Raw genomic sequence first — 24,332 nt, 5'->3', positions numbered from 1 at the left:
GATAGATGAAGAGCAACGATGTGCCTTTAATCTAAAGTTAAAGAAGCACTTGAACTAAGGGCTTAAATTTAAATGTCACTTTGTTGAAGTCCCATAAAGCCTGAAAAAGTCATGCTGGCACATAAAATGACATATTGTTCTCTTTGGAGTTGGTAGTGTGTCAATGGACCTACCATGCTGGTGTTGATGAATAAGCAGCTTTTAAAATGTTCGGACATAATTGTGGAGGCTGGAAATGAAGCTATTTTTTTTGTTGAACACTATAGTGCACACAGTAAAAATCATCTTCGAAAGTCAGTATCTTGAAGATCAACCATACCTTCCTACCAGCTAGCTATCAGTGAGATTACCAGGGACAAATTTCTGGCTCTACTAGCCCAAGGTGATGGATCACGGTGATATTTTTGAAAATATTTATGTCTCTAACAAAAATTCCAGGTTGTCTTTGTCTTTTTCCAGAATTTTTGAAGAAAGCAGTTGTTTTTTGTCTTTAAGAGTAAAATAAGAGAGGTTTTGTGATAATTCTGAATATAGGGGAGGAATGACCACATAGACTGGGATGGCTGATACACAAAATAAATCACAATTGGATATAGTGTTGTATGACAGAAAGAACTATTTTGTGGTATATGTACACAAATTAATTTCTTTATCTTTTTTTTAATTGTGAAAATACCGTACAGAGGGGTTACAATTACATGAGCAAGGTAATGAGTACATTTCTTTTTTTTTTTTTTTTTTTTTTTAATTTTTTTTATTGTAGAGATACTATACAGAGGGTTACAGTTACATGAGTGAGGTAATGAGTACACTTCCACTTCCTCTTGAACATTGTTACCCCCTCCATTGTTTTCCCCCTACCATCCCCTCCCTCCCTCCCTTCCCCAAGGTTCTTTTTTTTTTTTTTGATCGTGATTAAGTGATTACTTAATTTCCGGAAATTCACAGTATTGTGGAATAATGATGCTCATTTAAAGTCACAAGTTCATTCTAACTTTCCTGGAGCAAATTGTCTATCACAGTCTGTAATATATAACGGTGCTCATATGTTATATACCATATATGTGATCAGCAGCATGGGGATATTTAGTAGTGGTTCAACCAGATGAGTGGGAGTTCTTTGTTTCTTAAGTCCTGTTAGTTTTGTCATATCACCTAACATTTTGGATTCATCATCCACTTATCAGGGAGACCATGTACTGTTTGTCTCTTCGTTCTTGGCTTACCTCGCTCAACATGATTCCTTCTAGCTCCATCCATTTCCCTGCAAATGCCATTATTTTGTCATTTCTAATGGCTGCATAATATTCCATTGTGTATAGATACCACAATTTTTGGATCCATTCATCTGTGGTGGGGCATCTAGGTTGTTTCCATATCCTAGCTATTGCGAACAGTGCTGCAATAAACATGGAGGTGCACGTGTCCTTGTATATTGGTTCCTGTTGTTCAGGGTAGATGCCTAGAAGTGGTATGACTGGGTCATAAGGGAGGTCAATCTTTAGCTTTCTAAGGACCCTCCAGACTGCTTTCCAAAGTGGTTGTATGAGTGTACATTCCCACCAGCAGTGTAATAGCGTTCCTCGTTCTCCACATCCCCTCCAGCATTTGTCGTTGGCTGATTTGTGGATGTGGGACATTCTGACTGGGGTAAGGTGGTATCTCAGGGTTGTCTTTATTTGCATTTCCTTCACCACCAGGGATGATGAACATTTCCTCATGTGTTTCTTTGCCATTTTTATTTCTTCATTTGAGAAGTCCCTCTTTAGTTCCCTTGCCCATTTAGTAATTGGTTTGTTGGGTTTGGGAGGGATTAGTTTCTTGAGTTCCCTGTATATACAGGATGTTAACCCCTTGTCTGATATATTGCTGGTAAATATTTTTTCCCAATTAGTTGGTTGTCTTTCTAGCTTGGTTGCGATAGCTTTATCTGTGCAGAAGCTTTTTATTTTAAGGTAGTCCCATTTGTCGAGTCTCTCTCCAATTTGTTGTGACCCTGGGACTCTGTTCAGGAAGTTCCTTCCTGTGCCTATTAGTTCAAGTGTCTCTCCTACTCTGTCCTGCAGTAGTTTCAGAGATTCAGGTTTAATGTTAAGGTCTTTAATCCATTTTGAGTTGATGTTGGTGCATGGTGATAGGCTGGGGTCCACTTTTAGTTTTCTGCATGTGGCTGCCCAGTTTTCCCAGCACCAACGGTTGAAGAGGCTGTGTTTCTTCCATTGTATGTCTTTGGCTCCTTTGTCGAATATCAGCTGGCTGTAGGCCTGTGGATTTATTTCTGGATCTTCTATTCTGTTCCATTGGTCTTCGGGTCTGTTTTTGTGCCAGTACCATGCTGTCTTTGTTATTATAGCTCTGTAGTAGAGTTTGAAGTTCGGCATGGATAGCCCTCCCATATTGTCTTTATCCCCTAGAATTGTTTTGGCTATTCTAGGTCTTTTGTTGTTCCATATGAATTTTTGGACTGTTTTCTGTATTTCAGTGATGTACGTCATTGGGATTTTAATAGGAATTGCGTTGAATTTGTATATTAGTTTTGGAAGTATTACCATCTTTACTATATTAAGTCGGCCTATCCAGGAGCATGGGAGGTCTTTCCATTTCCTAGTGTCTTCTGCAATTTCTTTCTTTAACTTTTTATAGTTCTCATTAAATAGTTCTTTTACATCTTTGGTTAGGTTAATTCCTAAATATTTTATTTTTCGGGAGGTTATTGTGAATGGGGTTGCTCCCTTTATTTCCCTCTCTTCCTGTACATTATCAGTGTATAGGAAGGCAACTGATTTTTGTGGGTTTATTTTGTATCCTGCTATTTTGCCAAAGTGATTTATGATTTCTAAGAGTTTGGGGATGGAGTTTTTGGGATCGTGGAGGTATAGTATCATGTCGTCTGCAAAAAGGGATAGTTTAACTTCTTCTTTTCCTATGCGGATCCCTTTAATGTCTTTTTCTTGCCTTATTGCCCTGGCTAAGGGTTCTAGGACTATATTGAAGAGGAGTGGAGACAGTGGGCATCCTTGCCTTGTTCCTGATTTTAGGAGAATTGGTTGTAGCTTTTCCCCATTAAGTATAATATTGGCTATTGGTCTGTCATAAATGGCTTTTATTGTTTTTAGAAATGTTCCTTCTATTCCTATTTTCTCCAGAGCTTTTAGCATGAATGAATGTTGAATTTTGTCAAAGGCCTTTTCTGCATCTGTAGCGATAATCATGTGATTCTTGACCTTGGCTCTGTTGATATGTTGGATTACATTTATTGACTTACGTATGTTAAACCATCCCTGTGTCTCTGGGATGAAGCCTACCTGGTCATAGTGAATTATTTTTTTTATGTGTTTCTGGATTCTGTTAGCTAGAATCTTGTTAAGGATCTTTGCATCTGTGTTCATCAAGGAGATTGGCCTGTAATTCTCCTTTTTGGTTGGGTCTTTGCCTGGTTTGGGGATGAGTGTGATATTGGCTTCGTAGAATGAGTTTGGGATAGCTCCTTCCTTCTCTGTTTCTCTGAAGAGCTTGAGGAGTATGGGTATTAGTTCTTGTTTAAAGGTCTTATAGAATTCTGCTGTGAATCCATCTGGTCCTGGGCTTTTTTTTGTTGGAAGACTTTTGATAGCTTCCTGTATCTCATTATAGGATATTGGCTTATTTAATTGGTTAACTTCTTCTTTGCTCAGTTTGGGCAACTTGTATTTCTCTAAAAATGCATCCATTTCTGCCCGATTTTCTTCCTTTAGAGAGTATAGCTTTTGAAAGTAGTCTGTTAGAATTGTTTGGATATCTTGGGTACGTGTGGTGATGTTTCCCGTGGCATCCCTAATCCTATTAATATGGGTTTCCTCTCTTCTTTTTTTAATTAATCTAGCCAATGGGCCATCAATTTTGTTTATTTTTTCAAAGAACCAGCTTTTTGTTTGGTTTATTTTGGTTATGGTTTTCTGATTTTCTAATTGGTTAATCTCTGCTTTTAATTTGGTTATCTGGCTTCTTCTAGTAGCTTTAGGTTCCATTTTTTCCTGTTTTTCTAGCTGTTTTAATTGCAACATGAGATTATTTACTTGGTCTGTCTCCATTCTCTTGATGTGGGCACTGAGGGCAATAAATTTGCCCCTCAGGACTGCTTTTGCTGTGTCCCACAAGTTTCTTTGTGAGGTGTTTTCATTTTCATTGAGTTGTAGGAAATGCTTTATTTCTTCTCTGATCTCTTCTGTTATCCAGGCATTGTTAAGGAGTGTGCTGTTCAATTTCCATGTATTGGAGAAATTTCTGCTGTATGCTTTGTTATTGAGAGCTAGCTTGATTCCACTGTGGTCAGATAGGATACAGGGGATTATGTCGATCCCTTTGTATTTGCTTAAGTTCCTTGCATGAACTATGATATGGTCTATTTTGGAGAAAGTTCCATGAGCTGCTGAGAAGAATGTGTACTGTGTTGTTTTAGGGTGAAATACTGGGTAGATGTCAGTTAATTCCGCTTGCAGTATGGCCTCTCTTAATTCGGTAGCTTCTTTGCCAATCCTCTGGTTGGTAGACCTGTCCTTTGGTGAGAGTGGTGTGTTAAAGTCTCCTAGTATTATCGTATTGGGATCTATTTTATTCTGTAAGTTTGAGAGCATTTGTTTGACATATCTGGGTGCACCAATATTTGGGGCATATAAGTTGATGATGGTTATATCCTCCTCTTGGATTGTTCCCTTTATTAATATGTAGTGTCCGTCCTTGTCTTTCTGTACTGATTTTAATGAAAAGTTTATTTTGTCAGATATCAGGATAGCTACACCTGCTTTCTTACTGGGGGCGTTTGATTGGTAGATCCTTTTCCACCCCTTCACTCTGAGTTTGTTTGTATGTTTGGCTGAGAGGTGGGTCTCCTGAAGGCAACAGATGGATGGGTCTTGTTTTCTTATCCAGTCCTCAGTTCGTTTTCTTTTAATTGGCGAATTCAGCCCATTTATATTAAGAGAAAGTATAGAGAGATGCATTGTTGTCCCTGCCATTCCGTTTTCCTAAGTTTTTCTTTTTTCCTTTCCTCCTGTGCTTGCTCAGTTAGACTTTGAGTAATGCCTGTTTGGGGCAGGCCCCAGTTCCTGGCTGCTTTCTTCAGGTTGTGTCCCCCCTCTTAGAATTCTTTGTAATGCTGGCTTAATGTTTATGAATTCATTTAGTTTTTCTTTGCTATTAAAAGTTTTCAGTTCTCCATCAAATGTGAATGCTAGCTTTGCCGGGTAGATCAGTCTGGGTTGGCAGTTATTGGCTCTCAGGGCTCGTATGGTGCTTTCCCAGGCTTTTCTTGCATTCATTGTTTGTGTGGAGAGATCTGCAGTAATTCTTATTTTTTTCCCATTGTAGTATAGCTCCTTCTTCATTTTTGCTGCATGCAGGATTGTTTCCTTATTATTCAGATCTATCATTTTTACTATAATGTGTCTAGAAGTGTTTCTCCTGGGGTCTTGCTTGTTGGGTGTTCGATAAGCTTTTGTGATGTAGTTAAGATGGTCGTTTTTGAGGTGGGGAAAATTTTCATTGATTATCTTGTTAAATAGGTGTTGCATTCCCTTGCTCTGGAATTCCTCACCTTCGTCCACTCCAATTATGCGAAGGTTAAATTTTTTAGCATTATCTGCTTGCTCTTGAATATCCCTTTGGTTTAATTTGAGTAATTTTTCCATATCTGTCACTTTTTGGTCCAGTTGGTGTATTCTGTCTTCTGTATCTGACACTCGACCTTCCATTTCATTCACTCTGTTGACAGTGGCTTCTATTGTGGTTTGCATGGAGGAAATGGATCCCTTTATGGATTCAATGTTGGTTCTCAGAGTACTGATCTCACCTCTCAATGAGGTATGCATTACCTCTAATTTGGCGTTTATCTCACTTCTTATTGAGGTTTGTGCAGCTTCTATTTTTGCATGCATCTCTTGTTTGATACCCTGTATCTCTTTGGATAGTTCATCCTTGTGCTCTTTCAATTTCTGATAAATTTCTCGCTTTATTTCTTGAGTCATTGCCTCCAGCAACCCTTGGAAGTAGCCTTTGTCTTCCATTCCTGCTTTGCTCCCACTGGGGCTCTCCCCTGTGTGGCTGCTGGCTTTTGGGGTGAGCTTGCTGTCCTGGGTGGTAGTAAACCTTGTGATTTTTCTCTGTGATTTTCGCATGGAGGTTCAGGAGACTGCTCTTCAATTTTGTTTTGGTGTGTCTGTCTTTGCTTGGTTGCTGATTCTGTATTGGTAGAGAGAGTCTGTGCCTGATCTGGGTTCTGTTGGGAGCCTATTTCCAGCTGCTATTCTGACTTACTTAGGATTCTCAGCTCTCTGCTGTAGATTGCTGACAGTTCCCGCCTTTGGAAGGGTTGAGCAGCCTAGACTGCTTGTGTTTGCTCCTACGGGTGCTCTTGTGAAGAACAGATGCTCTGGATGCACTCTCCCAAATGCTGGAGTCTGCTATGGGCTCCTGATGTGTTTTTGTTTATTTGTTTTGGGCTGGTTGTGGGCTTGAACTCTAGGTTTGGGTGCCGTCCCTCAGCTTTTTCAGCTCAAGGCTGGCACCCTACCGTTTGAGCCACAGCACCACTTCTGACCCTTTTTGCTTTTGTGATGCTGAGGAATCAGATGCAGGGCCTCATACATCCAAGACTATCACTCTATTGCTGAGCCGCCTTAACAGTCTGAGCTCCTGCTTACTATCAGGTGCTGGCAGCCTGTGTTGCCCAATTCCCAGTCTAGGGTATATGGGTGGAGTTTTGGTGGGGTTTGGGGTTCTCTTGTCCTGGGCCTCCAGGTCTTTTGTTGTCACAGGCGTGCTTCCCGGGGGAGTGTTGTTTCCTGGTTTTCTCCCCTCTGTTGAGGTGTATGCTCAGCTTTTTACTTCAATTGGGAGGAGTTGGTTGTGTTGTTCAGGCGCCGGATCCCCGGGCTTGGTTCCGGCCCCAGCCTGGAGCGCGCTTGTTAGGCCTGTGCTGATGTGTATACCCCCTAGGTTATACAGCCTGGGGGACACAGTTCAAATTTCTTCTACTGTTGGTAGTCTTGACCCAGGGGCGCTGTTCCTGGCTTGGGCATTTAAGCTCCCTTCCAGGGGTGCTCTTGCTCTAGCCTGGCCAGCTGAGTGTGCTCCACGGGCTGGTGGAGCTCTCAAACAGTTCCCAGTTTTAGTGGGTCCTGTGGTCCGGGTGCTGGGGTAGGGAGTCTAGGTCAGGGTCTGGGGATTCCCTCCAGCTCTGGTCTCCCTTGAGGGATACACTTCCCCTGTGGGGTACTCACCCTGGAGCTGGTTGTTTCTGTGTGGTGTAGGTCGTCAGTTGTTGTTGCAATCCGGGCTGGGTTGGGCGGTGGTGGCTCTGTGTGATTCTTTTCTGTCTCTGCCTCTGTCGAAGCTGTTGGGTCAAGAGTGTCCACGCTCAGGCAGCTTCTTCTCGGTACCTCTGGGGCCCAAGTGACCCCGCCGGGTTGTTGCGATCGTGATCGGGCGGGCGGGTGGTCTGCAGACAGGACCCTTTGTCGCGCCCAGCAGCTTTGGCGGGATGGAACCTCTCTGCTCGGGTGGAGAGTGCTGGATCGTTGCGATCGCGATCAGGCGGGCCGGGTGGTCTGCCGCAGGTCCTTTTGTCACTCTGCTGATGCCGAGCGGCTTTGGCGGGATGGAGCCTCTCTGCTCGGGTGGAGAGTGAGGGGTGGGGGTGGGATCCTCGTGGAGACTCCCGGCTGGTAGGTTTCTCTGTTCCTGGCGATCTGCTGTTCTGCAAACCAGTACCTGATGTTCTGAAAGTGGCCCCCTGTGTCTCTGCTGTTTCTCTGGGGCTCCCACAGCCCCCGCCGGGCCGGCTGGCCGGCGGCTTGGCGCGCTGCCGCGCGGCCAGTAAAGGTTGGGGGAGGGGTCTTCGCTTTTCTCTGTTTTGAAATTCTTTTCCTTTCTTTTTTGTTATTCTCCGCCTCTGGTTTTTCTCTGAGTGTTCGTCTTTTTGTTGTTGTCGGTCTCTTGGGGAGATTAAGCGTTGGAACTCGAACTCTCTTTTTGGTTGGAGAGAGCTGTGGCGTTTCCCTACTGCCCCGTCGCCATCTTGGTCCCCCCTCCCTGAGTACATTTCTTAACATTGTTTCCTCCTCCTTTGTTTCCCCTTCCCATTCCTTCCCATCTCCCCCCCCCCGCCCTCACCCACTCCCCCCAAACCAAAATTCTAAAGTTTATTTTTTAAAATTTTATTTTATTTGTGAACATACTGTACAGAGGGGTTACAATTACATGGGCAAGATAATGCATACATTTCTTACCAAGCATTGCAGCCTCCTCCTAAAGTTCATTTTTTGACATAACGACTTGTACATCTCATTGTTGCAATGGGTCCACCTGCATCCCTATTTAAACAACTTGTTTTTTTCCCTTCCCCTCCACAAATTACACCAACATCAAATACAGTGAAAACAGGAGTTATACTGTGGGGGAGAGACATACAAAGCAACAAAGAAATGCAAGAAAGAAAAACCATTTGAGTCCTTATCTTGGGGTTCATTTCACCTAACATTAACTTATCTGACCATTGCTGCTTGTCTCAGACATACACTAGTTATTGCAAATAAGGGAAACCATGGAACCTATGTCTCTTTAGGCCTGGCTTACTTCACTTAATATAATTTTTTCCAAGTCTTTCCATTTCCTAACAAATGGGGCAATTTCATTCTTTCTGATGGAGACATAGAATTCCATTGTGTATATATACCACATTTTCTTGATCCATTCATTTACTGAGGGGCATCTGGGTTGGTTCCATATCTTAGCTATGGTAAATAATGCTGCAATAAACACAGTTGTGCTGGTAGGTTTAGTATGGTCTTGTTTGTGATCATTTGGGTAAATGGCCAAAAGTGGGATTGCTGGGTCATAGGGGAGCTCTATGTGGAGTCTTTTGAGGAACCTCCATACTGCTTTCCAATGTGGTGGAACAAGTTTACACTCCCACCAACAATGCAGTAGGGTTCCCTTTTGGCCACATCCCCTCCAGCATTTGTTGTTATTAGAGTTCTTGATTATAACCATACTAACTGGGATTAGGTGGTATCTCAGTGTGGTTTTGATTTACATTTCTTTTATGGCTAGGGAGGTTGAGCATTTCTTCATGTGTCTATTGGCTTCAGAGAAGTCTCTAAGTCTTTAGCCCACTTATTTATTAGGCAGTTGTTTCTTTGAGGATTTGTTGTTGGGGGATTTAATTTTTTGAGTTCTAAGTACATTTTAGATATGAGACCCTTGTCTGTTGTATGGCTAGTGAAGATCTTCTCCCAATCTGTGGGCTTTCTATTGATCTTGCTAGATATGTAATTTCTTTATCTTGAAATTTAGATAAGGATGTAGCCCTCCTTTTTCCATTATTTTTTTTTTTTTTGAGAAGAAGAGTATTTACTCCAATGGTCGAAAGACCATTATTGTGATGGTGGTATTTATACTGGGATATCAGTGGAGCCTTTTTTCCTATGGAGGTTTTGTTTAGTTACACAGTATTTACTGTTATTTAAAAATGGTTATACAAGGGGGTTTCAATTTCACATGTATATCATTTTGACCAGCTTTATCCCTTCCATCATTCTCCCCTCCTCCCACCTTTACCAATAACAAGACTCAGTATTCACATCTGAAAATGGAACTGAGGAGCTTGAGGGGGATTTATTTTAACACTTTTTCTTAGGACAGTTTTAAATCCAACTATATATACTTCTCATAAACTAGGCGAAGGAGGTTTGAATTCTAGTCCTTTGTGTTTTTTTGGTGAGGGAGGCTAAAATTCCTTACTGTTATATTGGAATACTAAAATGAGAACTCATTAGACATATATTTGAAGAAAGCCTCTAATATTCATGTCAAGCAAAGATTTTGAGCACTTCTTAAAGTAAAAAAATCTCTAAGATATACATGTAGTTTCAGATTTAGTTAGGAAATATGCCTTTACTGTTCCCCATATTTTATTAAAACTAAGAATTTTGTGATTCAATTTATTTTTTCCTGAATTATCAATGCTTTATCCCCCATTACAGTTATAGACAAGATGTGTATATTTTAGGTATGTATATGTGTAATAAATTAACATCAAACTCAAAGTGGAGTCAGAAAGACCAAGGACATAATGAATTCATGAGTAAAATAAAAAAAACTCTCAAATCTATTTCTTTCCTAAAATATGATTGGCAGTGAGACCTCTTGGCCTACTATACAAACAGAGGAGATGGGGAAAGAGAAGGGCTGAATTTTGCACAGTTTATTTTCCATTATTTAAGTTTTCAAAGGACATGAGCAACCCTTTGGGAATTCTACCACAGCCTGAAATTTTGCTACCAATTCCACATTTTATTTCTAGCTAATATAGTAGTAAAATTTAATGTGCCTTCAATAAAAAATATTAAAAACTTGCCAGGATCACATCTCTTAATAAATGGGAAAGATACATTTGTAGAAGAGAAGTTTTAGATTCTTAAAATCATCATAATTATGTAACTAGAATCTAATTACTAGTATTGTGTTGTAATTCAATTCCACAGATCAGGATTAGGAAGGATTTCTTAGGACTAATAGGCTTGTGCATGAGGGGAGGTGATGTTTGCTGGGGTAGGGGAGCAAACAGGTAACTGGTATAGTAGACAGGAGTTGGAGGGAGAAGACTCTTGGATGTCTACCTTGTTGTTAAGAGTTTCAAGCTTGGAGCCAGGTCTTCTACAAGCCTACTCAACATGTATCTTCCCCCCCAGTTCATAATATTATCCACTCATACCTCATGCTTCCAATGTTAGGTAATAGTGGGATAAAGGCTTACATAGAAACATTTATGCAATTACTTGGCTCACAGTAATTAAGGTCATACTACTCTCAAGTACCAAGTATATATTTTTCCAACTTCCAATGGAAACTTCATTCCAGAGCAAATGAAAACAGCAGATTGCTAGTGTAGATCTGTTTGCATCTTCATCCACTTCACAGAAATTTTTTCTCTAGTAGGCTCTCATAGCTTTCTTTTAACATCTTAAAAATTTCCTGCACTCTATTGAAACTAATTTTCTCTCTTAAAAATAAATCCCAACATTGACTACTCGATGTCAAAAAGAGGATGAGAATTAACATAGATTATGAACTGGTGGCTAAACATCACACTGGTAGCTGAGAATGGGCCTTCTATGGTACCTTGAGTTAGGTACCAACTTTTTTTCCCCCTGGTACTGGAGCTTGAACTCAGCACCCTGAGCTTCTTTGTGCTCAAGGCTAGAACTCTGCCACTTGAGCCACAGAGCTACTTCCCACCTTTTCTGAGTAGTTTATTGGAGATCAGAGTCTCACAGACTTTCCTGCCCAGGCTGACTGTAAACCACATTCTTCAGATCTCAGCCTCTTGAATAGCTAGGATTATTGGTGTGAGCTACTGGCGCCCAATGCTGTACCAGCATTTTGATCACAGCTTTTTTTTTTCTAGCTTCTTGGTTTGATATAATTTATCATAAAGAAATTATTGAATCATCTTAATAGGTCAACTACAAATCATATGTAATGAATTGTAGAAGGCACTCAATTTATGGATTTCAGTCCTATTGCAACTTAAAACAACTATCATTTCAATTGCTTGACTGAGATACTCTTGAGTAGTTATAGCCAATAAATGAAGGCAGGTTAGCAGGCTACAAATGCTTAAATCATTAGGGACGTGACAAAAGCTGTTGTGGCCTACAGAAGAGATCTACCCAGATGCCTTTGATATAATTGTCTCTCATTTTGTGGTCTGTAGTCTTTATTGGCTACCCTTTAGGCTACCCACACTTGATGAGCCTTTTCAAACAAAATGTACTTCACTGGAAAGACAATTTAAATAAGGAGGGTAGTTTAAATTCATCTGTGATCTGGGAGCTCTGATCTTTCTGAACTTCTCACAGCAGTGAACTCTTCAGAAATCAAACACCCTGGGTAATCTTAAAGTATGTTTTTTCCCACATAAAGAAACAAAGAACAGTCTTCCACATACTCTAATAGCAGGCATGTTAGTTGGCTGGACAGTCTGTCCAGTCTTCAGATGAATTCTCCCTTTAATAAGTTAAAATTACTTTTATCTCTTTTTATCTTGTAGAAAAGTAGCACAAGATTGGCACTTTTGTGGCCTTTTCAGTGGGTACAGCCTGGATATCAAGTTGTAGAAACACTTAACAGACATGCCCAACAGTCAAGGGTCATACAGATTTATTCTTTGAAACCTCTATCAGAAACAGTACCTGGAAAAATGACCTTCCAAAGAGCTATCAAAAATAAAAGCACTGTGAAAGCTGAGTTGTGTGAGTTGCTGTTTAAAACAATTATATTTAATGACAATGTCTCACCTTAGTAAATAGAGTTCACAGTTCACATCAGCATATTGCAGGCTTTCAAAAACCATACAGCAAACACACCCATTCAATCTATTCAATCTTATTTTATCTCAGGGCTTCCCAACATTATTGACTAGGGAACACGCTTACTGCATTTGGCATATTTACATTCTGAGGAAATGGATGTTCCACAAAACATAATGTAAGTGCCAACTTAAGACTTATTAATAAAAGTATATGTGTACTGTGTCTTTCATCTGAGATATAACATTTTAAGTTTGTCTTAATGTTATAGCATGTGATTGCACTGCTAATCTTTAACAGATACATCTAACCATGATATTTGGCACTTACATAAAACATGGAAAATTATTTTTAGATATGACATGCTTCCTTGTATTCTGGTTTATGACCGGGACTAAACATTTACATCATTGTGCTACATTTAGCTAATATGCATCATTATGTGGTAGGCAGATCTGATATATACATATCATTTACCTAAAGTTCATAAGGATGCTAACAGTCAGTTGGAAGCAGAGCACAAGATAAAATATGGGGGAATGGAAGTGGAGCTTCTATGACTTCTCAGGTCCACTGACCTTCTAGCATCTCCACATGTTCCTAGCTTGAAATTTTTCCTACCTTTGTAGTATGGGATTTTTTTTCTAAAGAAAGCTTCCAGGAGCCTATTAAGAGTCCCCTCATTAAAAAAAAAGGATGTTCTAGCCACCTGAGAAATCCCAAAGGATTAGGAGCTATGTGTTAGGAACCAGGGTTCCTATAAGAACCACATAAAAACTTTAAGAATCAAAGATATTCTTGGAACCCTGTCTCATGAAATTATAAGGGGTTGTGCCAGGAGGGACTGGAGGAAGAAAGGATTTTTTATGCATATATATTTATTTTTATTTGTACATGGTCACAAGGGGATAGAAGAATTCTCCAGTTAAGGAAATTTCCTCAATAAGGAATCTGGGATAAGGATAGTTCTGAAGGTTCTTGTTCCTTTTTTTCTTAGAAACTTCTGTTTTCAAGGCAAACAGCAATGTAGGATCATTCAAGATAAAAATGCTAATCTAGGCTCTCCTGAAGTTATGAGTTAATGAAGAAAGACATTTATTATCCAATAGTAAATCACGAGTAATACCTAAAACACTGGGCTGCATACAGTAGGGATATAATAGTAATGACAGAATTAAACTGAACTCAATATAGAAGATTTGCTTGAGTAGGCATTTAATCAGCTGGTGATTTTCTTGGGAATCCAACAGGGTGGACTCAACTAGCAGTCTGAGTATTGATATAAAAGAGAGGGTCCTGACTTTTGCTCCCTGTAGAGTATGATGATTAACTTAGTACAGAGGATATTTGTGTCTGATGAAATGTTTATTGAATCTATGGTTGACTCTCATAAAGTAAATCTAAATTTTGGCAAGGTTGGCATATGTTAAAGGAAAGACTATAAATCAAAATAGGAGAGCATCAGGACCAAACGTTTCAGTGTCCAGATCAAGGCCCATGATACTTCGGCTGTTCGACAAACAACCCCCCATGGTGTAGTTCTTCTCTACCACTAGACACCACTGAGACCGGTGGGGCCACAATGTATTAATAGCATCTCATTACAATCAGTGGACAAAGATCTGGTACCATCTATAGAGACTGACACTAGTTCCTTGGACATATTCCAATACAAAATTTAGCTTAGCAAAGACCTCTCAAAATAAAACAAATGACGGGAAAAAATTGGGGGATGGTGGAAGTATTTCATCAAATGAAAAGGAATTGACTGTAAATCTACATTTTCTTGGTGAAAATTGAAGTTTATTAGTATAATTCATCAAATTAAGAAGCAAAGCTGATTAGAGTTACTTGATTGAGACTACATTGATTAAGGATACAAAAAAAACACTATTAATCTAATCAAAGAAAACCATCCTCCAACATGGGGAGAGCACTGGGTTGACATTTAGAAGACAAATGCTTTTTATAGCAGCTCTCAGTTAATAATCAGAATTATGAAAATGTACCAAACTTTGGCTTAAGTATAACACTTGGAAAAAAATCTATCCTAACAGAATTGCTAGTACTTTCCTAGGACAATAAAGATGGATGAAGTGAAAGTAGAACAATAATCTGGGCACTTGCTCAAGTCAGATATTTAATTTGAATAATACAGGCAAGAATCATCCCACTGTGATCTCAGTAATGCTGCGGTTCCCCCTCCTTTCAGCACCTCTCCCTATGCCGATATGGCCTTTATGGATGAAGGATGATGAAGCATTTGTTTTTAGAAAATAAAATGCTGCTCTTTCACTCCAAACATTTTCCCCTGGAGAGCTTCTACACATCAAACATATTCTTTTTCACAATTGAACCAATCCTTGCAAAAGCTGTGACCACAGTTTTTTGATTTATTTTGGCCTGTGATGAAAGGCAAGCACTTTCAAAACAATTCCACCAGTGGCTTTCACTGGAGAGAGCACCCTGGGTGGAAATGTGGAAAACATTTTGAAGGATGGAAAGGTATAAGTACATTCTCTGTAAAAGTGCATTTGTGTGTGTGTGTGTGTGTGTGTGTGTAAAACACTTGGAGAATCTTGCAGGATTTTAAATATTTACAGCTATTGTGCCCCCCCCCCCCATGTGGTCAACTACTTTCCAGAGCTCTCAAAACTGTTTTTTTGGGGGGGGGTTCGGTCGTGGGGCCTGAACTCTGGGCCTGGGCACTGTCCCTCAACTCTTCAGCTCAAGGCTAGTACTCTACCACTTGAGACACAGTGCCATTTCCGGCTTATTTTTTTCTTTCTGCTTATGTGGTGCTGAGGAATCGAACCCAGGGCCTCATGCATGCAAGACAAGCGCTCTACCACTGAGCCATCTTCCCAGCCCCTCAAAACTGTTTTGAGTCATGTGTTCCATGTCAGGTTGAAAATGGTTCTTATGAAGACAAAGACCTTTTCTTACTAAGATCAATGTAGTTATCTGTATTATCTTATATTTACTTACTATAATAAAATGCTGAAAACTAGTTACTTTGTAAAGAAAAGTTTATCTTGTTCCTGGTTCTGGAGGGCTTGCATCTGATAATGGCAAGGCCTTTTTCGAGGTATCACATGACAAGAGACATGGAGTATGTATGTTCTCCCCTCTTTTGTGTGTGTGTGTGTGTGTGTGTGTGTGCGCGTGCGTGTGTGACTGTGTGTGTGTGCGTGCACGCGCGCGCGCATGCTGAATTCAGGGACTCTCTTCCTTGCTCAGTTTGCTCACTCACAGCTCGTAACCTTCCCCTTAAAACCATATTTCCAGTCCTGCATTTTGCTGGTTAGTTGTTGATGGAATCTCTTGGACTTTTTCTTTTTTTGGTCTGTGTTTAACCTCTACATCTCAGCCTCTTGAGTAGGATTACAGGCATGCACCAAGATTCAATCACACAATCACAAGAGCTTTACCATGATGGCCTTATCCTAATCACCTCCCCAAATCCCCAACTCTATAAACAGTATAGTCAAATTCCCAGTTGATAAAGACTGTTTTCCCCTCTGACAATAGTTGGGGTTGGAGTTACTTGTCTGACAACGGAGTTGGAGTTACTCTGGTCCAGTCTCATTCAGATGCAGACATCCCTGTGAATACATGTGCATTATAAGGTAGCTAGCCAATCAGGGACCTTGGGAGGAAGTGTTGATAAGAGTCTGTTACTGACTGACCCATGAGCTGGGCTTCACCAACACCACATTCTGATGCAGTACAATATTAGCTTATAATTGATAGCAGTTGGTCCATATGGGTCTAATTCATGTTAAGTATATAGCAGAATTGCATGGTATGTATTATGTCCATGTTAGCTATTATTTGTAGTTTACAAATGCTCTTCACAGAACTTAACATGTGTGTTCTGAGGTAATTATAGATGCCTCATTTGTCACACAGATATGAATTGAATGTGAGCTTGAGTGTGGAGATTAGGTCTTAGGTGTATTTTTACCTTTAGCACATGGTCAGTGATTGGTAGGAAATGTTGAATTAAAGGGCTTTGATCAAGTTAGGTTACTTAAAGAGGGTGATATGAAGTTTACTTTTCATCTACTTCTGACCTTTGAATCATATTAGATTCCACAATCACTTCAATAATCTTAGTAACTTCCTAGAATAGTATTCTGTCCATTATAGGCACTCCAAAACTTATTGAATAAAATCAGTAAATAAACGTATTCTCAGAATGAGGTAAAGGTAGCATTAGTGGAGATTTTATGCATGGATCTGTATAAATCTGTCATGGATATTTTGGAACAAGAGTTTGACATTATGTCCTAGTGGTGATGGGTGGGCTCCAGGGCAGTAAATGCCCATCGTTGTGAACTATGGAAACTTGCTGGAGAGTTGTTCCCCTGCAGCACAGAGCATGAATGGTCCAGAGCTTTTCAGACGAGAATAATCTGTCTTTTTTGTATATATTTTCAATTGTAAAATTGCTGTACAGAGGGGATCCAGTTACATGAGTAAGGTAATGAGTACATTTCCTATGGAGCATTTAACCTCCTCCTTTGTTTTTCCCCTATCATCCCTTCCCTCTCCTCCTCCCCAACTCCTCTCTACATCCTCCCCCACCAAGTTGTAAAGTTCATTTTCTTTTTTTTTCAGGGTTTCTTTTTTATTTTTTATATTTTATTTGTGAACATACTGTACAGAGGGGTTACAATTACATGGGCAGGATAATGCATACATTTCTTACCAAGCATTGCAGCCTCCTCCTTTGTTTTAAAGTTCATTTTCAACATAGTGTCGTGTACATCTTATTGTTACAATGGGTCAACCTATATTCTTATTTCAGCATTTTGTTAAGAATAACTCATCTTCAAGCACATGAATTTGTTTTGTTTTGTTTTCCCTTCAGTGATATCCAGTCTACTATAAGTCTGCCAGGGTAATTCTTGGTCTCTGAGATTGAGCTTTTAGTTTTTTGCATTTTTATTTCACTTTTTAAATTTTCTCTCTGCTGAAATCGGCATATGTTTGTACATAGGTTTCACCTTTTCACTAGATTTAAAAAATATCCTACTTTAAACTCCATTGTGACTTAATATCTGGTGATCTCTGTTTGATTCTATTGATTTGACAAAGGATTGTTTATTTTATGTGTCTCAGAGAGTGTATTAGTTGTTATACTTCATGCATAGAAGAGTAGAGGCATAGGAACATGTATTTATACCTGGAAAGTAGCCTTACCTATTTTTTTCCAGTCATTTTTGTTTGTGTAATGGAGGAAAGGTGTCATTCAGTCAGGTAGTGTCAGAAGCTGAACAGGGTTTTCTGTAATCATTACTTTCCTTGTACGACAAGCTCCAAATGCTCTGTTATTGGACTGCAGCCATCTTGACCTTAGTGGAGGCCTGGGAAGCCAGTGGTTTTTGTCAGTGTGACTGCTTCACCTTCATCCCTGCCTGTCAGTATCATACTAGGAGTTGCTTAGCACATTTTTGTTTATGCTTCAGAGGTCCAGTGCTGTGCTTGTTACTTGGGAATTCCTAGGTTGATAGTAGAAAGAAAAATGTTTGATGATGTCCTGGAAAAGCCTTCTAATCTTAGCCTGTGTCTCAGGCATTTACTTTCTCGTCCCTGTATACCCTCAGTGGGACAGTAACTCTGTCTTGTATCTGTGGCAGGTCTCATATGAGTGGTTCTCATGTGGGAGAGCAATAGGAGACCTCTGATGATACTGATTTAACATCTTGGCTCCACAACTTGACTTCTTACTGCCCTAACCCCTGAGATACACAGTCTATTTTCTTCTAATAGTTCTTTGTGCTCTGGAAGAGGCAAGGTTTATGCCCCTCTTCCAAAGAGTTACGGCTTTTCTCATTTGAATAAATGCCCCTAGTGGCGAGGTTGAGTATGTGCACTTCTGTGGTGGCCCCTAAGCTTTCCTGCAGATGGGCAACATTGGAGATGCTCTCTTTGATCCTCTTTTTGATCTCTATGTGGAAAAAAGTGTGTGTACATATGTGTGTGTGTGAGCACACACATATGAGCAAGCGAGAGAGAGAGAGAATAAATGTATCATGTTCTAGGGTTCATAAGAGCTCACTGTGGTCACCCTAGCCCACTCTTGGCTGTTGGCATTAGGAATTTCAGTTGATTTCTTCCTCCATGCTGTATGGTGGCTAGTACATCTTCTCAGGCTGAGATGATCTGCACAATGGCCTCTTCTAGAAAGGGCCTGTTCGTTTGTAATCCAGGCTACTTGGTACCTCTGCAGCATCAGTGCACCCAAAAGTTCAAGCAAAGTTTTACAATCTACTTGGCATTTTTTGTTGTTAGGATGAGAATGATGCTCTTTCCAACTCTTTACACCATAAAGAAAAGTAGATCTCCTCTGCATCCTTTATTTTAAAACACACAGAACAATCCTGTGTCTCAATCCTATTACCATTTCTCCAAAGTCAAGTTTAGTTATTCTTGGACTTCAGCTACCATCTTCGTATGGATTGCCTACAGAATTTTAAGTTTTGTTTCTAATGCATTATACCTTTCTTCAGTTACGAATAAAATGAGTGGGGAATATTCAGCTCACAGGCTGCATAAGGCCCACAAAATCATTTGGTACATGACAGGACAGACTTGTGTGCCTTTCACATTGTTTCTCATCAGCTTCCTTCAGCCATTCACCTGCATTGATAATTTTGTATGATCTGAAAATGACGTTATAAATACTCAGTGTCCCTTAGATACAACTTGACCCTTTCAACTTTAACAACTAGTGAACCAATATTTAACAAGATGATTTTCCTACCTCCCAGTGCTTCCATTTTTCCACCATTTCCCTCCTATCCCGGGTCCTTTGGTACTCAAGGTAGAATATATCCTATAATTATCTGCTTATCTATACTTGCTAATGATTAAAAAATAATTACATTGCCTTCCAACTTGCCTGTCTCATTTTCCCCTCATTTTTTCACATTGCTAATTGTGGAAACTGCGCTAGCATTTTTTAATCTTTGATTTCCATGCTATCCCTCATTTAACTCCTATTCCCCTCGCATTGCTCATTCCCTTATTACTAAGCAACAACAATAAGTAAATCTTCCTGTATCTCTACTTCTTAGTTTAATAATCTAATATCACTCAATATCATTTTCTTTCTTTCTTTCTTTTTTTTTTTTTTGGTCCGGTCGTGGGGCCTGAACTCTGGGCCTGGGTGCTGTCCCTCAGCTCTTCAGCTCAAGGCTAGCACTCTACCACTTGAGCCACAGCACCACCTTTGGCTTTTTTCTTTTTGCTTATGTGGTGCTGAGGAATCGAACCCAGGGCCTCAGGCATGCAAGGCAAGTGCTCTACCACTGAGCCACCATCCCAGCCCCTCAATATCATTTTCTAGATAAATACTTTTCTTCTTTTTTGTTTGGTGGTACAGGGATTTGAATTTGGGACCCTTCAGCCCTTTTTGCTTTATTTTTCAGACAAGGTGCTGCAATTTTTGAGCTAGACCAAGGCTCAGAATTTAGGGCCTTCTAGTAACTCAACATCACTTCTATCAGTCATGTCACTTTTTATTATGCTTATTGGAGACGCTTGAAAGTCTGTTTCACTGAACTTTCCTCTAGCCCTACCTCCCATATTATATTATACATAATAGCGAGGCACATGGGGGCATGCAGAATCATTGCTGGCTTATTCAGTTAAAACCAATGGTCTCAATTATCCAGTTTACTGTTTCTGTGTAGACGTAGGTATAATGACTTTTTCTTTAACCAAACTGGCAAGTGATGACAATATGATTCTCTGTAAAGGAAATATCATACTAAGGAATAGCTACAATTGAAAAAAAAAGCTTCTGTGCTTAAGTGAGGAACAATAAGTTTTGTGATTAGATTTAGATTTCTACATTTATTGATAGCTGATTTTGAAAAGCATTCTCTTAAACTTACCAATGTGCTATTTAAATGAAGAAAACAGATAAAGGAAATTAATCCCAAATGGAAAAGGCTCATTTATTTACTTGTCATTTGCATGAAATCATGCACCAAGATGTGGAGTGTCAAAGATTATTTGAAACCTGTCAAAAATTATTAGCTGTTTGAGAGGTTTTGTTTCTTGGATGACTTAGAGTGAGGGCATAGGAACTGGTGATAAATCGTTACTTGTTTGATAGCTCGATTCTTTATGTATTACTTCACATGTCTACTCTGAATTATTTTATATAGGGCAGGATGGGAAGAAAAGAAGTGATAAAACTAGATAGAAATGTTTAGATAGAGCATTAATTTCGTAAAAACCCTGGTACATGACCTGCTCCTAACCTTATATTGAGCAGTCAAAGATAGCTTTTTAAAACAGCATTGTCAATTCCAAGCTGCAATAGCCCTCCTTTGCCACCAACAATGGTACCTCGTATCCTATGTGCAAAGTAACTAATAAGGGCCTGATTGAAGTTTTGACTTCTATTACTCCAGCGTTGCTAGAGTCCCTTGGGGATGAGTGGGAAATGCCACTAGACCCTCGATGTTCTGTGCCTGGCCTCTGAATTTGGAGCTATTCCATGCTCTCAGTGCCCTGGCTGCTCAGATTCTAATAATGTTTGTGTATGTCCGTGCTTGTCTCCAATAACGATCAGGCATTACACTGAAATGGTATGTGGAAGTTCACATTAATCATTGTAGGACTGTGCTAGCAGGGACTGGTAATTCATTATTTTATTTCCTCCCCCTTTTCATTTCCGTTCATCTGTCCCTCCCTCCTTCTTGCCCTCTTAACCCTTTTCTCTCTTTCCCTTTCCTGTTTTCTGCCTTTATTCCTACCATTCCTGTTTCAAGAAGACATAAAAGATGATGTGTTTTGCCTTAAATTAGCAGTGTTGTCTATAATTAAAAGCTATTTTCTCTCTTTTTGCCTCCATTCCTTCCTCTTTTCTGCTTCTCTAGAGACCCCAAGGACAGTCAGATGAAGAGGAAAGAGGATGGGAAATAGAAATATTAACATGAAGGTGTATTGAGAGCAATAGTAGCCATGCAGGAGAAGGGAAAAGAACACCGAAGGCAAATGTTCACCCAGTGATTTATGATGTAGTCTTTCAAGATCCTAGGCTTTCCTTTGGTTTCCATAAAATGGGAACATCTTCTTAGCAAAATGCTCTTTAAAATCTGTGCATTAGAAATGGTCATTAACTGCCTTTAAAAGAAAAAACAAACAGATTTCTAGTGAATCTTACTATCAGTGATTTTTTTTCTGTGTTTTAAAGCTGTAGTGTATATTGGAAAACATTGACTATTCAAAAACTACTTTGGGCCTTTCTGGCCACTTCTAGGTAATATGTATTTCCTTTTTTTCATTCTTAGGTTATAAAATTAGGAAGTATACTGACTTTAGCAATAGTGCTTTTGACATTTAACTGTATGATACATGCATATACTTGAAAAATGTATGTATACATTAAATACATATATTAACATGTAGTCATTTAGCTTTTAGAAAATCATGAAATGTTGTTAAAAGTCATTTTAAAAAATCTTCTAAGCCAACCTAAAAGGATCAGTTTGGACCATCTACCTATAGGTCAAAATTAATGATCTTATAGAATGATTCTTTTTAAATCTTTCTAACTCTGGTCTAAATTTTCCCTCACTAAATTTGCTAAGAAGATAAATTTTAAAGCTGTGTGTTAAAGACCCACTCTGGTCTAGCTCTAGAATCTCGCTTTCTCTTATATTAGGTGAAGAAAGATTCTGAAAAGGGGATGAGGTTTTCTTGTAAAGCCATTTTTTCAGTTAATATATTCCATATTCAACCTCTTGGCCTATACATTACTGCATTTTACATGACTTCATTACTGTACATTTTGTTATTGATTTTGATTAAATCCATTTGGAAGTCAATACTCACAACAGTAAAAAACAGAAGGTATGTGAAACTTACACGCAGTACATTCATCCTCACTATCATACCCCTGAATGTGCATTAAAGATCTGGGGTGTCTTCAGTAAATATCACTTTGAGGTGTTTCTAAAGGAAGAAGTCACATTCAACTTATTAATTATTGGGATGCTAGAAAGATGCTAAGCATTAAAAAAAGCTCCCAAACTGTGCTCTCCTCTCTAGTAGTCCTTTTACCAGCTGGATGAGAGTTTTAATTTCCTATTTACCATGTGTTAGAATTGCTGTTTACCAGAAAGCTCCTTTGCTGGCCTTAAACAGAAGGTGGCTTCCAAAGTCACAGGGAAAATGACACATTTGCTATTAGTATCTGCTTTGGTAGGGAAGAGGTATATGGCCAGAGAATGTAGACTTTCTCTAGCCAGCTGAGATCAGTCAGCTGTGATTAAGACAGAGTAACTCACCAATAGTGAAAATAGCCAATCAGCTGGAAACAGGCTCCCAAAGCTTTCAAAACATGATCACTTGCCAGCTGAGCAGCTAGCACTCACCGTCTATTGTGGCCGGAGAGAACAAAGATCAAGTGCTTGCAACTGCTCTTATAAAGCTATAAATAATGCCCACCCTCACTTTCCCTACATTCCTGATTCTACTTTGGTCCTTCTCAAATGTGAAGAAACAAAACTAAACCAAAATCCTGTTATTGATAGTTGGCTCATAGAATTTTTGTGTAGAATCTTGACTTTAGCTGGGCTGGTGCTAATGCTTATAATCTCAGCTACTCAGGGTCGTGGTTCAAAGCCAGCCTTGGCAGCAAAGTCTGTGAAACAGTTATCTCCACTAAAAACTTAACAAAATGCCAAAAGCGCTATGGTTCAAGTAGTATAATGCTAGCCTTGAGCAAAAGAAGTTCAGGGACAGCACCAAGGCTTTGAATTAAGGCCCAAGACAGGCACAAAAACAAAATAAAAAAAGATATTACAAAGTCAGGTACTGGTTGGCTCATGCCTGTACTTAGCTAGACAGGAGGCTGAGATCTGAGAGTTGTGGTTCAAAGCCAGATGGGGCAGAAAAATGTCTGTAAGGTTCCAGCAAAAAACTGAAAGTGGAGGTATGGCTCAAGTGGTAGAACACTAGCCTTGAGTGAAAAAGCAGAGGATAGGTGATCATAGAAGCATATATGCATCTAAGGATTTCAGGGACCTTACATGGCCTGGGGCTGGATATTCTTCATCACTATTGGGATTTCAGAAAAGAAGTAAGGCTTTAAACTGTCAGAAAGAGACCATAAGACAGAGCTGAGGAAGGACACATGGAGAACAAAGGCCATCACTGTTAATGGTAGTCAGATAATAATAATTATAGTACTCAATACCATAGACTTGCAGAACTCTTTTGTCACTTTATCATTAAGAAAAAATGATTTCATGCTGGAGGTCAATTTCACAGATGCTGAATCTGATTTTGATCTGAGAACTCAGCTGAAAAGAGGAGAGAGAGGGCAGACAATTTATGAAGGACTTTTTTTTTTTTGATAAAAGTGACTTGATAACTAAGTACAAAATCACAGAGATGAGGAGTTGTCCCAGATTTTGAGGAATTAAACTGGGGCTATACAATTCAACGAATGGTTCCTTTATTTCCTTACAGAGGTGTCTTGGTAGTTCAGGAAACACATCCTAGCACCAAAAACTTAGAAAGAGCTTTTGATAGTCTCTTCCAAACTCCTCTTGTAGCTCTATGTAGTATGTAGAATCTTTTTCCATATTTACTTTCCAGGGTTGATTCTTAGCAAATGTAGAGCAATGCATTTGCCTTTAAATTCCTTGGGGTATTTTATAAACCTGGGTAATGCAGTCCTTCTTAAACTCGACAGTTATAGATGGTTTCATCTTTAGCCCACGTCTTCCATGACCTCAATTACTGCATTAAAATATTGTTAGCAAATTAAGATTCAAATAGCACTTATTACACAAGATCAAGTTCACTTTACAAGTAATTTACATATTGTCACTGACTCTGTGCCAATTGCTTACAATTTTGACATTGTTTGTGGGAGAGCAGCCAGCACTAATGCACAGGATTGAGACATAATTTATGATGAGTCGCCTTTTCCCTGCTGTGGATATTTAGGGA

This window comes from Dipodomys merriami, unplaced genomic scaffold (genome assembly GCF_024711535.1).
Source record: "Dipodomys merriami isolate MVZ:Mamm:240054 unplaced genomic scaffold, mDipMer1.0.p SCAF_48, whole genome shotgun sequence".
NCBI classification, from domain to species: Eukaryota; Metazoa; Chordata; class Mammalia; order Rodentia; family Heteromyidae; genus Dipodomys; species Dipodomys merriami.
Note: the sequence above shows the minus strand (reverse complement) of the source record.